An 18,337-nucleotide genomic window follows, 5' to 3' on the forward strand; every position below is an offset into this window, starting at 1 on the left:
GGAGGGCATCTGCAGGGTGAGGAGGGTATCTGCAGAGGTGGGGAAGGCATGTGCAGGGGTGGGGAGGGCATGTTCAGGGTGGGGAGGGCATCTGCAGGGTGAGGAGGGTATCTGCAGGGGTAGGGAAGGCATGTGCAGGGGTGGGGAGGGCATCTGCAGGGGTGAGGAGGGTATCTGCAGGGGGGTAGTGTTTAGCAGCAGGGGCAGCAAAGGCTGAGGTTGAAGCCCACTCAGTGCCCAGGACAGAATCAGAGGGATATGAGGAATGTTATATTAGCTGACCAGACTTGGGAGTGTGTGAACAGAAGACAGTTGGGTGCCTTATCGCTGAGAGGAAAGGGGCTTTGCAGGGAGCTAAGGTGGGAACAGAAAACAGTCAAATACAGGTTCCATCACCACAGGTTACATCACCACAGCACTTGTGTGGGTGCTGAATGAACATCCTTCACCCATCCTGCCCCTTTTTCACACAGAAAAAGCCACAGGGGTCAAAAAAGGAGTGACCCTGGGGGTGGCGCCTGTGGCTCAAAGAGTGGGGCACTGGCCCCATATGCCAGAGGGAGTGGGTTCAAACCCAGCCCCAGCCAAAAACTGCAAAAAAAAATTTAAAAAGGAAGTGACCCTGCCTGGCTCTTGCACAAATTACCTGGTAGGAAGAGAGGGAGGGTGAAAGGAAGGGAAAGAGAGAGGGAGCAAAGAAGGAGGAAGGAAGGAAGGGAAGGAAGAGGAGGGGAGAGGAGAGGAGAGGAGAGGTTACAGACCCTGGTAGGGACATTGTGCTCATTCCAGGAAAAGCAAACAACAGAAGAAGAGAGCAGAGATGAGGATGAGCAAGGTATGGGGAGGACACAAGGAGAAAACACCTGCCTGACTAAAGTTCAAGGTGAATGAATATTAGAGAGGAATGAGAAATTAGATTAGAGAGGCAGGGTAGGGTCAGTTGACAGAGACGAATAAGGTTAGACTTCGGGCAACAGAGAACTCAGGGGTCTTGGTGAGCCAAGCCTTGCTATGTCTAGGGGCCAACCCATGTGCCATTAGTGGAGAAAGAACTGATCTTCAAACATTAGGTTTCTAAAGTAATAGATGATGTTAAGCGACCAGTTGAAAACTTGTTCTCTCATCCAGTTAATCAGCCTAGTTGGTTTTTATATTAGGTTTCAGTTGGGTCCCAGCTGCTTTCAGGTTTTCAGGTTGGGTCTGAGGAAGTATTTTTGAGTGCATGTATATTTTCTGTAGATTTGTTTAATTGTACAGACATAATGTATGCATTAAGCCTGCTTTATAGATGGGAACACTGAAGATCGGAGAAATGAAAGGAGGTTTTAATAAGGCTTGACAACAAATAGACTCCCACGCACCTTGGTCTGTTTGCTGGAAGAAGTCTTCACCGACTGCTCCCTTTCTGGGGGCGTCTGGGGGAGTCGCCTGTCTCTAACTGCACCATCTCCACAGTGCTGGGGCCTTTTATAACCAACAGCTCTGTTTCTGGCTTCACTCTCTTCACAAGCCCCCAGGTACTGAAACCACCGGTTAGATCCGTGTATTAAGGCTTTTCAGAATTACCACACTTCCTCAGAATCTGCTTTAAGCTCCAAAATATTCCTCTGCAATCTGCTTTATTCTATTCCCTCCTTGGCTTGTGAGCAAAACCTGGTAAGGCTGAAGAAGAGAGCAGAAGAGGGAGGGAGGAGAGGAGGAGGACAGCTTTGTTTCGTTTTGAGTTTGGCAGCCCACTTACCTCAGTTTTCCTGTCGGGGGGGGGGGTAGATTTAATGAGGCTTATTGGCTGATTTTACTTCTCAATTCCTTTTGTTACAAACCCTGCAAATTAATTCAAGTGAAAGAAAGACAAAAGAAAAATAGGAAAAGTGAAAGGAAGTGATAGGAAAGGAACAAAGAAAGAAAGGATGAAAGAGAAGGAAAGAAAAAGGCCCTGTTTTAGGTCTCCTTTTCCCTACGGAGGCAGCTTCCAAACAGATTCATGACCACGTAGAACATCTGCCCCACCTGTCATACACACCCTTAAAATTGGCTTTGAATTTTACTACATTTTCAGCTAATAAAATTCTCCTTATTCATAGGCTGTGCTCTCCAGCTCGAGAGCATGGCCCAAGCTCCACTTCTTCTGGAACTTGCTCTTTGTTGGTAGGTGTGTCTTTATAGGCTGATTATACGTTATAGATGATTTCCTTTTTCCAAAACAGATGTCTCCAATGTCTTGTCTCCAAGACAATGTGCCGAGGGCTCAGTCCCCATAAGCCACGTACCTGAGGCCAGTGAGAACATGTACAATGAGAAAAGCAGTATGCTCCTCTGAGCAGGTCCTGGACCTCCGAGCAGGTCCTGGACAGAGTTTTTAAGGTGTTTTAATTATAATGATAATGATTTAATGGTAAGATTTATAAAGGAAGAAAAACAAAGATTTTTAGATACTTTTATGGGCACGTTATTATACTAGGGAGAAATGGTCTTTTTATCCAGGTATCTGTGATTACAGTGCTGAGGATGATAATAAGTTATAAATTTATAGGCCTCAAATTCCAGAGGCCCTGGAGCACCTCATATCATCATCATCATTATTGTAACTCACAGCTAATTGTAACTCACAGCTAACACACTGAAAGTCTGGGCATGCCAGTCAGAACACTTGTCTATAATCTGACTCATTTGTAGTGGTAAGGTCAGCAGTTCAAACCTTGGGAAGGGTGCTGACTAGCAAAGGTGATTGCTGCCCCACAGATGCTCCAGTCAGCAGGGGTGGAGTTCATGCTCTCCCAGGGAAAGGGGGCTGTGGTATCAAAGTCACTGTCATAGGTCTGGCGATGGGCCATCAACCAGGTGGCCCAGGCTGGACAGTGGTCATCCAGTTTAGATTCTCTGAAACGGTCTCAATTTCAAATATCTTCTTCTTTTGACAGTTTGTTAAGGTTGCCATAACAAAATACCATAGACTGGGCAGTGGCTATGGCTCAGAAGGGTAGTAGGTCACTAGCCCCATATGCCAGAGGTGGCAGGTTCAAATCTAGCCCTGGCCAAAAAAAAAAAAAAAAAAAACCATAGCTATAGAGTGGCTCAAACAATAGAAATTCATTTCCTCACGGTTCTATGAGTTCTAGGCTAGAAGTCCAAGATCAAGGTGACAGCAAGGCTGGTTTCTCGTGGGGCCTCTCTTCCTGGCTAGCAGGTAGCCACCTCCCCCCACATCCCCAGGTGGTCTTCCCTCCATGTTAGTCTGTATCCTGATCTCCTCTTCTTTTTTTTTTTTTTTAGAGGCAGAATCTCACTTTGTTGCCCTCAGTAGAGTGCCATGGTGTCACAGCTCACAGCAACCTCCAGCTCTTTATAGGCCTCAAATTGCAGAGGCCCTTGAACACCTCATATCATCATCATCGGCTTAAGCGATTCTCTTGCCTCAGCCTCCCAAGTAGCTGGGACTACAGGCACCCGCCACAATGCCCGGCTATTTTTTGTTGTTGTTCCAGTTTAGCCAGGGCTGGGTTCAAACCCGCCACCCTCAGTACATGGGGCCTGTGCCCTAATAATTGAGGGACAGGCACCACCTTCCTCTTCTTATAAGGACACCAGTCATTCAGGGTAGAGCCCACCCTCATGACCTCATTTTTACTTAATTACCTCTTTAAAGACCCTGTCTCCAAATATAGTTACATTCTAGGGTACTGGGGTTAGGCTTTCATCATATGAATTTTAAGGAGAACACAATTTAGTCCATAACAGACTATTCCAACTCTAGGTTCAGAAAATATGTACGGTAATTATGATCCACACAGGTCTTTTCACACAATCTTCAGCCAAAATCTGACATTCCAGGTAGGGAGGCAAGAGGTAAAGCTCCTTCCCGTTATTTTCTAGGAATTCCTTTCCCGTGGTTCCCACTCGAGGTCAAGCCCAAAGTGACCTCCTCAGAGACATCTTTCCAGACTCCGGACTCTAATGCCAGCATGCACCCCACCCCCATCACATTGCCCATTTTCTTTTTTCTTAGCACTTAACATTATCTGAAATTACCTTGTTCATTAATGTGTTTACTTGTGAACGGTTCATCTTTCCCAAATTCCAAGGCCACAGAAACTTTGTCAGGGTTTATAGCTATACCCCAAGGCCTAGAAAAGAACCTAGCACATAGTAAGGTCCAAAATATGTTTGTTGAATAAGTGACTTTAAAGTAGAAAAATAATTATTTTTAAGTGGATGCAGTCCTCCTGAGGGAAAGTTACCAGTCTATTTCCCAAGCGTTTTATGAAAGGACCTTTGTTAACTAATCAATATCCCAAAAACCAGTCATGAAGGCCCAGAAACCAGGTTTTGTCAGTACCCATAAGACAAATCTGTTCCTCAGAGGAGGATGGTATAATACTAAACTCATCAGGATCAGGTACTAAAGAGGATGCCATTTTAATAAATTATGCTCCCAGGAAGGACTGGGTGTTTAAAGTACATGTGGCCAGCACGTCCCACCCATTTGGGTAGGCCTGTAGAAGAGGCCAAACATAATTACAAACATGTACTATGTAACATGGTCTCTGAGAAAGGAAGTCTGAGCAACTGAATATTTAACTGCATCTAGCTAAATGCTCTGGTCTCACGGCAGGAATGGTGTTGCCCATGGTACTGGAAGACTCATATTCCAGGAGCACAGGCTCCTGGGCAGTGCTTACAAGGCCAATGCCAGCATTGGCTTCAAGGACTTTCCTCCTCCTGGGTTTCTGGGGCTGGCTAATTGTCTTTCTCACTGATACATTCTTGCTTGGGGTGTGTTCAGACATTTAGACCCTCATAGTCAGTCTTGGCTGAGGAATCAAACTGTCTGTTAGAGAAAACTTCCTCTATCCCTGCCCTGATCTATTTCAAAAGCTAACCCTAAGAAGGCCATCATTTCTCTCATGCCAAGAACTAAGTACTGGAAACCAGAAATAGCAATCGTTATTTAGTTAACATATATTCATTCAAAAATGAGCACCTTCCCTGTGCCAGGGAATAGAGATACAGTGATGAATAAGAGGAAGAAGGTCTCCCTGCTCCGAGTGCCACTTTCCAGTGTAAGCCAGCAAACAAAGTAATAATCGTAAAGCACCAGGCAGTGACATCTATGATGATGAAAGCTGAGAGAGGGTAGTGTGGAAAATGACCTTCCTTCTTGACAGAAGGGACAGTGAAGTTGAAGACACTGACAGGGAAGTAACACATGTAGAGATTTCAAGGAAGAGCAGCCCCAGAAGAGGTGGCAAGAAGTGCAAAGGCCCCAGGGCACAGCACACTTGGAGCAGCGAGCTCAGAGGAGCCCCAAGCAGGTGACAGGGGTGTTAACAGAGAGAGCTGGGCAGGCTCGGCACAGGAGGAGGATGGAGAGACAGAGACGCCAGACCTCGCTGGGTTGGTGGCACAGGGAGGACGGACCTCGCTGGGTTGGTGGCACAGGGAGGACGGACCTCGCTGGGTTGGTGGCATAGGGAGGCCAGACCTCACTAGGATGGAAACGTGGAGAGGCCAGACCTTGCTGGGCAGTGACAAGAGTACAGTGAGAAGCTGTTGCAGTTTTGACTAGAGGTGACAAATAATCTGTTCTACTTTTATAAAATATCACCCTGGCGCTGTGTGAAGGATGGTTTATAGGGGATGAGGATGGGAACAGAGAGATCAGTTAGGAGGCTTCTGGTGCAGCACCGGGGAGAGATGATGCCAGTGGGGGGCGGGGGGGGGCGTCCAGCAGGGAAGATGAAGAGACGTGGCCTGTTCAGAAGATCTGCTTTGGAGGTAGAGCTGCCAGTTAGACTTGAGGTACCTATTAGCCAAGTCAAAATGCCAAGTTGGTCTTTAGAAAGAAGAATCTAAAATAAAGGGAGAGGGTTGAATTAGAGATAAATTTTAAGCCATCAGCATATATACTGTAGTTAAAGCTATCCGCCTGAATCGAGTTGCACAGAAAGAGGGTATAGATTAAGAAGCAACCCTCATACATTCTAACATTCTTGTCTGTGATGGTTAATTTTAGGTGTCAGCTTGACTGGATCAAGGGACAACCTGATAGCTGGTAAAGTATTATTTCTGGGTATGTCTGTGATTGTGTTTCCAGAAAAGATTGGTATTTGATCAGTTGAGTGAGTAAGGAAGATCTATCCTCACCCACAGTGGGCAGTCACCATTCAATAAGTTGATGGCCAAATAAAATTAAAAAGCAGAGCAAAGGTAAACTTTTTTCTGTCTCTCCTGCAGCCGGGACATCCACCTTCTTTCCCTGGACATCAGAACTCCAAGTTCACTGGCCCAGATTCTCAGGCCATCAGACTGTACTGGGCTGTGCCAGCAGCCTCCCTGGGTCTCCAGTTTGCAGATGGAGTATCATGGAACTTCTCAGCTTCTCTAATCGCTGATTCCCATAATAAACCCCCTCTCATACATCTACACATATATGTCCTATTGGTTCTGTTTCTCTGGAGAACCCTGACTAATGCACTACCAAAGAAGGAAAAGCCAGAAAAGGATTTCAGGAAGAAGTGGACAACAGGTAGAAAAAAAAAAAAAAAAAGCAGAGAACGAGGTATCATGGAAGCCCAGAAGTGAAGTGTTCAGAAGAGAGGGCATGATCAACTGTCTGGAATGTTTACAAGAAATTGAGTCAAATGAGGACAGAAAGGTAATACTTAGATCAGTGGTGAACTTGAAAAGAGCCGTTTGGCTTTAACAGATTGGAGCCCAGTTGAGGTGGGTAGAGAAGAAAAGTATAATAAGGAATTATAAACAGATGGATTTTTCTTGATTTGCTGTGAAAGAGAGCAGAGTGGTGGAAGAAATAACCTCAAGAGGCAGGTATTGTTTTATGATAAGTTTCAAGGGCATAGTTGTGTCCTAATAAGAATGATCCCATGAACAGGGAGAAACAGTGATGCAGTTGTTGAGATCAGAGAGATGAGCTCTGGAGCGCAGAGGAAAGGTCAGCCTTGGTTAGGGGAGGAGGGTGTGCGGAGTGCAGCTACAGATGCAATTACAGGCAGAGCAGACAGAGGAGGCATGCCTGTGCTTTCCCTTATCCTCTCTGGGAACTATGAGACCACATTGCCAGTGAAAAAGAGATAAGAGGAAAAGGGGATGGAAGAGGATGGAGTGGAAAAGAAACTCCTTTTAGGAAGGCTATACATCGCTGAAGGCAAATCAATGATTTGGGCTTATGAATTTAGAGTGAACCCAGACAACACCAAATTAATGATAGATAGCTCATGGCTATGGTAGGACTTGCATGGGGCCTTTTTGGAACTGTGTGATTTAGACGCCTGGACCAGGCCGTCCAGATGCACAGAGTAGATGGTAAGAGCAAAACACACAGTGGGCATGAACAAGGTGGACCAAGCTGGCTGCAGGGGAACAGTGCAGATGGACCTAGCCTTAGGGAACAGTTATGAAGAAAAGGCTATCAGCAAGGCTAAAGCAGGACTTAGAAAAATTAACCCAAAGTTCGGCATGTAGAACAGGTCCTAAGGAGCTTTCTGGCCAAAAAGGGGGGGGCCATAATTAAGGCCCAGAGACCCAGATGGATGAATTAGCCTGGTAGGAAGATACAAAGCAGAGTCCCCCCTTATTGGGATGGACCTTCACCCATTCACCCTGTTCTTGAAGAATATGTATTTCTTTGGGGGAGCATAAGTAGCTGAAAATATTCTTCAAGATTCGGTTAAAGTCCTTAGATAAATCAGTTCTAATGTCCATTCTCTGAAGAGAACAGTCCATCTACTGAATGTTCGCAGACAAACCAACATGAGAATAGTGGTGGCCGTGCTAAAAACAGGCCAGTGAGGTGGTAGCCCTGCATGTGCATTACTCCACTCAATCTTTAGATCAACCCTTGGAAGCAGGTGCTTTTGCCAACCACGTCTGGTAAACAAGCAAACTGAGACACAGAGCAGTTTAGTCAGTTAGCCAAAGTCACACAGCGAGTAGCAGGAGGGACCAAGTTCAAAGCTAGTCTGGAATCTGGACCATGAACACACTGGAGACCACTGACTGGACAGTGGCCTTGTAGACAGAAATTCCACATATGAGAGAGACTTTGGCTCCAGGCTCAGCACAGAAAAATTAAGGCCAAATTACTTACGGACAAACTGCAATGCAGAGGATGTTTGAGGGGGGCAGGGATCACAGATCGGGGACCTCTCCTGTGAAGCTAGGTAGACACCTGTCAGCTGCAGAGGCCCTAAGAGAAAAGCAGAAAGGAAAAGAGAAGCATCAAAAGTTAAGACACATTATACCAGGCTCACTGTCTCCTCATTAGACACCACCTCCTCGCCAAAATAACTGCACAGGAAAGCACCAATTCAAGGAATTATTGTGTTATCCTGACACCCAGCTTCTCAGGAGAAGAGATTGTAATTATTGGTAAGAAATGAGAACAAGTTATACATCCTCTGGGGGCTAAGAGACTTAATATTTTTGTTTTGGGGGCTTTCCTTCCTGGAATTTGACCTATTTCTTTTATGTTTGACTTCTGAGCCACCCATGGTTGAAGAAGGTATCAGTCTGTCGAGGACACTCTGCAGGACCCTCCCAGAATATGCAACCGATAAACGTTCTCATGTTAGTTGTTATCACTCTGGAGCCAGCAAGCTTGATGATAGGTGTATAAAGTCAGATCATTCCCAAATACATTTCGAGGAAGAGGAGTTTATTTTGTTTTTCCCAGTAGGTCAGTTTTAGAATCACAAAGTATTCTGGGGTCACTTAGAAAATAAAGAAAACAGAATGTATCCGATTGCTGCCCAGGCTGAGGAAGCAAATCCCCAAATCACACAGAACTAGGAAGGATTTGGTTTCATTAAAAGCAGCCACTAGCATTTGGCCCTTGAAGATGAAAGCAAAAGCCCCTTAAACAGGCTCGAACACGAGCTGAATTTCCGGACAAGTCCCCAGGGTGCCAGGATTGTTTCAAAGGAAGGCATGAACATCTTCCCAGAGATTTGAAAAAGCAGGGCAGTTACAAATATATGTATCGCAACCTCACAGAAGAGATTGGGGAATGAGGAATCAGCGTTTTGAGTGCTAAAGAGATGCTTTGCTTTAATACTAGTAGCAATCATGTATGTGTTACTATTCCCATTTTACTGATGAAGAAACTGAAGCCTCATTGAAGGTCAATGGCCTGCTGAAGTTCTTATAATAAGTGGTGGCCCCAGAAATCCAATAGAAGTCTTTCAGACATCAAAGTCCATGTTCTTTCTACCACTTAGCAGAAAAATTAGTGTTTCCATGTCAGTGGGTCAGAGTCTCGCCAGGTCAAACCTTTCACGTCATCATAAATCAGATCCTTTCGCCTTTTCCTCTGAGTTCACCAAAGTTTATGTTCTACTCCAGCCTGGTTCCCAGAGTCAATTACTAAAAGCCTGTGTTCCACACTCAGTGTTTGTGTGAAGAAGCTCATTTGCTAATTTGTTTGCTCAAAACAGCCTTTCTCCAGAAAGCACAGAAGTTAGCTATCCAGGCTCTGTAAAACTCCACAAGAGAACAAAGGGAGGTAGAAATGAAGAAAAAAAAACAAAACCCTGCATGCCCTAGGTGATATATGCTTTTATGTGTGATAGGCCACAGATCTGGAGTTCTAAGCATTCTAGCATTAATTTAAAAAAGGAAATAAGGAAGAAGGGAAGGAATGAGGGAGGTAAGAAGGAAGGAATGGAAGGAGGGAGAGAGGAAAGGAGAATATATCAGATTCTCTATGTCCAAAAATTATAAAAAAATAAACACCAGATGAAATAATAATGCTGTCTCTGACATCCCTATAATAATAGACTAAAGACACATTGCATAGAGCTATTTCATAAATCAGCTCTTAACGTCCAGAACATATTGGTGAAAGCAGTTCTACAGAGAGTCAGTGCAGTGCTTTCTCCTAAGCCCACTCCTTGGCTTTGGGCTAAGATTACATTGGCATCTCAGTTTCAGAAGCCTCAGACCATATTCTTTTCTGGGGCACATCTCATACCAGGTCTTAGTCACAAGAAGGGTCATAATAGAATGTTCATGAATCCCTGCAAAGCCTGCTCCAGCAGACAAACATCTGCCGTCTAGAAGTTCGATGTCATCCCTGTAGGTATGCACCAAAGGTGATTTGAGGGGAATCTTCCTAAGGGCCCAGACTCACATCTAAGAAGGTCTTAGATCTTTCTCTCCTTTGGGATTATCTCTGGTCCAGGTAAACCTATTTCTTAAGAGTCTATTTCAAATTTCCACCTTAAAACAATTCCGAGTGCCCACCAAGTTCTATCTACTAGTTTAAAGAATTTTAGACATTTCATTTTTTTTTCTCAACATTTTGTCCTTTGTGAGAGCTCCTGAACCCCAAGGAATGAAGCCGTCAGATTTTTGGTCTAAGTTTGTAGTCCCAAATCTGTGTACAAGCCTCATTTTCTACTCTGAAATCACCCACTCTTCTCATTCTCACATTGCCAAACCCCACCAGGAACAACAAGGGGACGAAAAGACACACTCACTATCCCTCCAGCAGCCTGGGCCTGAGCAGAGCCAGGTCAGGCAGGTGCAGGAGCACGAAGTGCCAGGGACAAGGAGTGTCACCATGCACGACTCCTCAAGCCTGTTGTCTGACAAGGCTTAACAGAACCCTTGCTGGGTCTGGCTCTCCTGTGTGGTGCACACTTCAGGAGGTGAATCCAAGGGCCTTTCCCAGCCGGAGTTTATGAATGTCTCCGTGCTGAGAGGTGAAGCACTTGACATCTGGCTGCCATGCTGTTGTGAGCACGTCTGATTTTGCACAAGGCATGTGGAAATCAGAATGTACCTGTCACAGGTGTCAACCTCTGTCTGACAGGTACAGATCTGGAGAGTGGTCACAACTTGCTGTTCCTCCTTGCAAATATCTTCTTTGTGACCTTTCATCAGCAGATGAGCAGACACCAGCCTTTACATGCTAATGTGTCTCTTTACATTCCATGAGTTCCCTTCTAGTTTTAAGGCGGTAGGATGGAAATTCATGAGAGAAAGTAAGGTAACTGGGGGTGAGAACTGGTGTCACTGAGACCATGGGAAGCATGCTTGGAAATGTCATTGACTTTTTGTTTCCACTAGGATACCAATGCAAGGTTACAACATTTATATAAATGAGTGTGTTAATCTTTTACGCATTTAAGCTATATGATTCTATACCACTTTACATTATAATTTGCTTCAGATATATATTTAAGCATACCCTGCTTCATTTGACCAAGGCTTACAAACAGCTATTAAATTTTATAGGACATAAGCAATTCTGCTATCTTATTTTTACAATTTAAGTTGGACATAGTTGACTGATTGCTTTTTAGGGAACACAACTTTTTAGCAAGAACACCACTGTTGGTAGTAACATGGTTGCCACTGGGAACTAGTACTGTTCAAGTTGGAAAAAAAAAAAAAGATTTTCTTTTGTTTGAATGTTTGGCTACTCAGATGGCACCATGATGGATGGTGGCTGGAAATCTGTTCCAGTTTTATAAGTGTTTAGAATTTTCTCATTGAGTTTGTAAGAAGATATTTCAATTTTTTTTATTTATTGTATTATCAACTTGGCTTTATGAAAACAAAATGTATTTCATCTGTTAAATTTCTTACTGAAATTATTTACCAAAAACTTACTTTGATATTATATTCTTTTGTACCTCTGAAACTCTCTAAACCCAAACACATAAAGATAAATATTGCTAAGATCTGATCACCTAGAACAGAAAACTCTAGAGTCACAAACTGGAAAAAACATTTAAGCAGTAATTTTAATGAACAGCTGCAGGTTGAACACAGATAAACAGGAGAATGAAAAACTCCTACGGGCCACAGTCTGAGTTGGGGTCTACACTTCCATGGGTTTGACTTCTAGGAACTGCACTGTACTCTCACAGGAAAGAGTCAAGAAAGATCTTTTCATAGCCATAAAAAAGTTGTAATCATTTTGAAGTACATCTGAACATTCTCCATGCAAAGGTCTGTTATCTAGGAAAAAGACTTTGCCAGAGCCTTAGTCCATATAGAGCAGCTGTTCTCAACCCGTGGGTCACAACCCGCAGGAACTGTATTAAAGGGTCATGGCATTAGGCAGGTTGAGAACCATTGATATAGAGGAAAGTCCATCTACCCAATACCAGCACCCTCTAGCCTTTCTTTCTCACCTAAAGGGAAAAGAAACTAAGCAACATGTGGATCACAGCTCAGGTGCACCAAAAGACTAAGCTTTATCAGAAGATTATAGAACATTTTCCTTCTCCACATCTACTATAGCATCGATAGGACTCCAGTATAATAACAGTAGATTATTGCTGAAATTAACTGCAAGGTGCAGACTTTACTTAAGGAGGAATCCTTAGGGAAGCCTCAAGAAAACAGAGGAGACAAACAGAAGATCACAAGTGAAAATGGAAACCCCTGGCACTGAAAGCTACAGAACACATTAGACTAACCTAACTCCAAGCTAATTTAACTTTAAATATCATACTAAAGGTCTGTGACCTCACATGTTATAACCCAATACCTCATGTCTAACTTTAAATAAAAAATTTCAAGACATGTTTAAAAAGAAAGGAAAAACACAATCTGAGGAAACAAAGCAAGAATCAGAACCATACTTAATTATAACACAGATCATAGAAGTAATAGAGAATATAAAATGACTACGATTAACATTTTAAGAAAACCAATGAAAAAAGTAAATAGCATGCAAAAAAAGATGTGTACAGTAAGCAAATAGATGAAAACCCTAAGAAAGAATCAAAAGTAATGCTCTAAATAAAAAGCACCATTTTTATACACCAACAATAAACAACTGAGATTTGAAATTTTAAAAAGAAACAAAAACAATACTATTCATAATGGCACCAAAATATGAAATACTTAAGTATAACAAAATATGTACAAGTTTTATATGTGTAAAACTATAAAACTCTGATAAAAGAAATCAAAGGAGATATAAATAAATGGAGAGATATTCTGCATTCATAGATTGAGATGTCAGTTCTTCCCAACATGATTTATAGATTTAATGCAATCTCTCTGAAAACTCTAGCAAGCTATTTTTTAGATACTGACAAACTGATTCCAAAGTTTATATGGAAAGGCAAAAGATTTGGCAGAGCCAACACCACACTGAAGAACAACAAAGTTAGAGAATTCACCATACAGCTACAATAATCAAGATAGTGTTGTACTAGAAAAAGAGCAGGTACATCAATCCAACACAACAGAGAGCCCAGAAACTGTCTGAAACAAATATTGCTGACCAATTTTTAAAAATTAAATGGGGAAAATCTAATGTTTTTAACAAACAGCAATAGAACTGATATCCATATGTAAAAAGAAAGAAAAACTATGCATACAAAACTTACATTTTTCACAAAAATTAATTCAAAATTGATCACAGACATAACTATAAAACTCAAAAGTATAAATCTTCTAGAAGAAAATTTCTAGGAAAAAATATTTATATCAAACATGAAAAGCATCATTCATGAAATAAAAGAATTGATTAAGTTTGAGTTTATTAAAATTTAAAACTTTTTGTCTGTGAAAGACACCACAGTTTTATCATACAACTACTTTTAGATGTTTTTATAATTGATTTGAAAACTTAGGCCCACAGAAAACTTACATCTGAAAGTTTATAGCAGCTTTATTCATAATCACCAAAAAACAGAAGCAACCAAGATGTTCTAAAATATTGTACAGTTTATTCACCTGTTGTAATATTATTCATCAATAAAAACAAATGAACTGTTGGGTCACAAAAGACATGGATGAACCTCAGATGCATGCTCCTAAGTGTAACAAGCCAGTATCATAATATTGCATACTGTGTGATTCCAATTATATAACATTCCAGAAAAAACAAATTGATAGGGACAGTAAAAAGATCAGTGGATGCCAAGTGTTCAGAGGAAGGAGACAGGGCTACTGCAGATGTAAAGCACAGGGAATTTCTTATGGCCATGAATCTACAGGGAAATAATACAGTTTGTATAACACAGTAATGATGGATACATGACATTATGTATTTGTCAAAACATATAGACTTTTACGGAACAAAGAATAAAATTTAATGGTTGTGACTTTTAAAAAATCATTTAGGAGGCCAGGTGATCCCAGGGATGTAATACAGACTATGACAAAGGAATCTAACTGTATTACCAAAAAAAGACAATTTTGTTGAAAGAAAAGTTGCTAACCCAAGGAACTCTGGAAATGAGTAGACTTTTTAAGACTAAAGACAAAATAAACTATGCATAAGCACAGTACTCTTGTTGCTAAGGTTGTTTCTCACAGAAATAGAGGCTAACAGTTTTCATTTTACATGTATGCTGAAATTAACAATTAGGGAAATGGATTTTAGCAGGTGGGAGTCAGGTTTCTCACTGTTGGAGTGGGAGTTTACAGGTAGGCAAAAATTAAGTTTACAGGTAGGCTAGAATGGTCTGTGTGGTTATGGATTAGAGTTGGAATCATCAGTATGAAATCATCTTTAGTTTAAAATAGAGAGTATTAAAAATATAAATATGTATAGCTATGTGCACACATATGGATTAGTATCCACACATATATTTCTTTGCTCTATCAACTGAGAGAGCCTAGAATCAACACCACAGTAGCAATGAATATACCTACAACCCAGGTCTTGGTTCTAATACCATTCTCCAATTAAAAAAAAAAAAAAAAAATAGAGCACCTTGGAGAAAAGCCAGCTTCTAGGAATGAAGCAGGAAATACATGAGATGATCCTAGAGTACCTTGTGGTGACAAAAATTAAGGAAATACTAAAAAAATAATAACCTTGGGGGAGGGGTGTCAAAGGGACACAGAGCCAAGTGAAAAAGCTCCCAATGGTCGAAGCTACAACAATCTGGACAACAGAATGAAATAGTATTGGTTTATAGCCCAAAGTAAAAAACAAGTAACCATGAGACTACATTGATATAAATAAATAGGATATAATATATAACTCTCCTGTGCAAAGGAATGTTGAATAATTTATATAGATACTCCCTCCCACTCCAGCAAGTAGGACATAACTTCTCATCCCTTATAGTTAGGCTTCATATAGTGACTTTCCTCTAAGAATACAGGATGAAAAGGGTGGGGAGTAACTTCACAGAGGAGAAACCAAACATACACTACTTCAACCAGGTGATCAAGGTCAACATCAACAATGATAAATCATTTTAATAGTTTGTATTCTTGACAGGATATGATGAAAATGGCAACTTACCTCTATAGTGTTCTTCTAAGAAAACTATAGCTGTAGTCTAATCATTATAAAAATATCAGATAAATTCTAACTGAGGAGCAGTCTATAGTCTTAAGACCAGTGTTTTCAAAACTATCAAGGTTTTGAGATAATAATATATCAATCTGAAACAGGAAAAGTCTGATAAATGGTCACAGGCAAAAGCAGCCTAAGGAAACATAACAACTAAAATGTATGGTGAAATCCATAGATGAGATCCTGGAACAGAAAAGGGACATAGTGTAAAAATGAATAAAATCTGAATAAAGACTTTAGTTAATAATAACATATAAACTTCAGTTTAATTATTGCCACAAATGTACCATTCTACTGTAAGGTGTTTATAACAGAGGAAACTAGATGTGAGGTGTATGAAAACTGTATTGGCCTCTCAATTTTTTTATAAATCTAAAGCTATTCTAAAAAATAAAGGCTTTTAAAAATTAAAATGCATACTTATAATTGTACATTTTTCTATGTATGTAATTCTTACAGTACACTTACTAATTTTTTTTTTTTTTTTTGCAGTTTTTGGCCAGGGCTGGGTTTGAACCAGCCACCTCCGGCATACAGGGCTAGCGTCCTACTCCTTTGAGCCACAGGCGCCACCCACACTTACTAAAAGTTTTTAAAACCATATAGAATATATGATTCAGGATAAGCTATAATTTTTGCCACAATAGACAAAGCATCCAGTTTTTAATAAATTCAAAATTATTATTATGTTTTCCTATTACAAGATGATAATGAAGATAACCTTTTATTTATACATTTATTTATTTTCATATTATAGGAAAAATCTATAATTAATAAGTTCTAAACAAAATGTTGATTCATTTGTAATACCTGGAAGGTAAAATAAGACAATACACAATATAAATAGTAAGGCAATAGGCTGCTGGTAGTCTCCTAAAATACGCAAGCACAGTTCAGTGAGAAGACCTCAAGCTCAGCTTACATGATCTTTTCTCTTTCTTTCTTTTTTGGTTAAGTATTTCATGCCACATTTTCCCATGTTTTTCAGCATTTACTCCAGTATAGATCCATATTATTTTATGTCTGACAATTGGTTTTTTCCCCTGAGTTCGTCTTCCTTTATCTCTGACCTACTGACCCCCAAGTATAAGTTACATACAACAGAAGAATCTCATTTCCCTATGTTGGTAAGACCAGGGTGTACTGATGTCATCATTTGCTTCTGATGACGGCAAGTTGGCCCATGAGAAGACTGACCTGCCTCTGCCTTCCTCCAGTCTTCCCCTCACCTCATGCCCACCAGTCAATAGCTGCCCCATAGAAGCTGGCAGAAAGATCCTTTCTGGCTCCTGTTTCTTTGAAGAAAAAGGAAGTAGGATGTATGTGACTTGAAGTAGACTTGGCATTAAATTCTGAAACTACCCTGCCTCCTTCCTGTGACAGAATTTATCATTAGCTTCCTATGGCCTCTGGGTTTTGACTGAGCTCAGAAAAGTGTAGAAGGCAAATAGGACAGAGCACAGCTGAGGAATCTTTATCACTTTGCTAAGAAGTTAAATTGCTGGTAGGTCTGTATTCAGCATTTGTTGAGTGGATAAATTTATGAATTTAGAAGCCATTGTAATGTTGCACTGATGTGTAACTTGCATAAATCCCTAGAATAGTGGTATTTTCGAGCTGCAGAAAAGCCTTAGAGAAAAAATCTTCTAGCCTAAACTGCTTTTATTTTCTAAATGAAGAATCTAGCTCTAAGAGGTCACATAATTTGCCTAAGGTCACACAACTGGCTGACCTTTAAACCAGAACTCCCTTTATTATGATCAGCTTTCTACTTAAATATATTACACAAGAGCGCGATAATGGATACTATTAGTATACGTTTGTTTGTGTGAATCCAAATGAATCACTAGGTTCCATGTCTCCCAAGACCTTGTCAACAGCTAGTCTCTCTCTTACTCTCTCTGCCACCCCCTTTTGAACATTGTGTGAATATATTCACGTATGTGTGTTTCTCCTCTCTTTCCCCAATTAGTGCAATATCGTGCAGATTTAAAGAGATAATCTTGTTGACCATTATACTTGACCACCAGGAAGAAGGCATCACAAATCTCTCTACAACTTACGAAGGGCACCTGTGTGTCTTCCAATTCAAATCAGCATACGTATATTTGACTTTAAAAATCAGCCTTTTCTTTGGATCAGTGTTTCATTGGCAACACAACTAATTCAATTAACCATCAATTAAATCAATATAAAAAAATCCAACCCTGGCATTCACTTGGTAGAAATCTCTGTTGTAAGTATAGTGCTTTCTTATATAAGTGCATTGCCATTACCTCAAACATAAATTATATGGCTGGCTATTCCTAATGCAGTCTTCATCCAAGGATTTAATTTTGGGGTATGTCTTATGCTTTTGAATGTATATATAAACTGCCCCTCTAGTTGAAAACAAATGCCTCTAACAGCATCCCTGATACCTTAGTATGTCCAGTGGAACCATGAAAAGACACTCTCCCAGCCTAGTCACATCTTGACATACTCAGTCAAAGCTCTTAGTCTCAGTTCCCAAGAATAGAAATAGTTTTAAATGGTTCCAGAATTCTGTCATGATCAAAATTCTTTCTTCACTAGCTTTGGCTAATAAAAACTTCTTTGTTTTAGCCTTGGAAAGTTATTCTTAAAATACAAAGCAACCTCTAGCATTATCAGCCAGGAACCTCGTAGCTATAAATAGTTTATCAACACTGGGTCAGAGGACAACTGAGTTTCCATAGGGGTGACAATTTTATAGTCTACACAAGAAAGCAAGGCCAGAGTAGGTCATGGAAAGCCAAAGACCAGCAAAAGTATATTAGGGAAACCCAACCAGTATTTCAAATAATCAGTTTATAGGCCTTTGCAAATAACATAGTTTAAAGATAGTTGATTGCTTTGTTAATAGTTTGTGCTTGATCAATAGCAGCTAGAATGAGTTGAGGGATATTTATGTTGGCTTCAGTGTTTCCCATTGTTGGAAGTACACACACAGGGGTTGGATGGTCACATTGAGTAGTGTTAGTAGAGGACTGAGGAAGACAGTAGTCTAGTGGAGATAGT

Source organism: Otolemur garnettii, unplaced genomic scaffold (genome assembly GCF_000181295.1).
Source record: "Otolemur garnettii isolate 467f Iridium unplaced genomic scaffold, OtoGar3 scaffold00024, whole genome shotgun sequence".
Classification (NCBI taxonomy): Eukaryota; Metazoa; Chordata; class Mammalia; order Primates; family Galagidae; genus Otolemur; species Otolemur garnettii.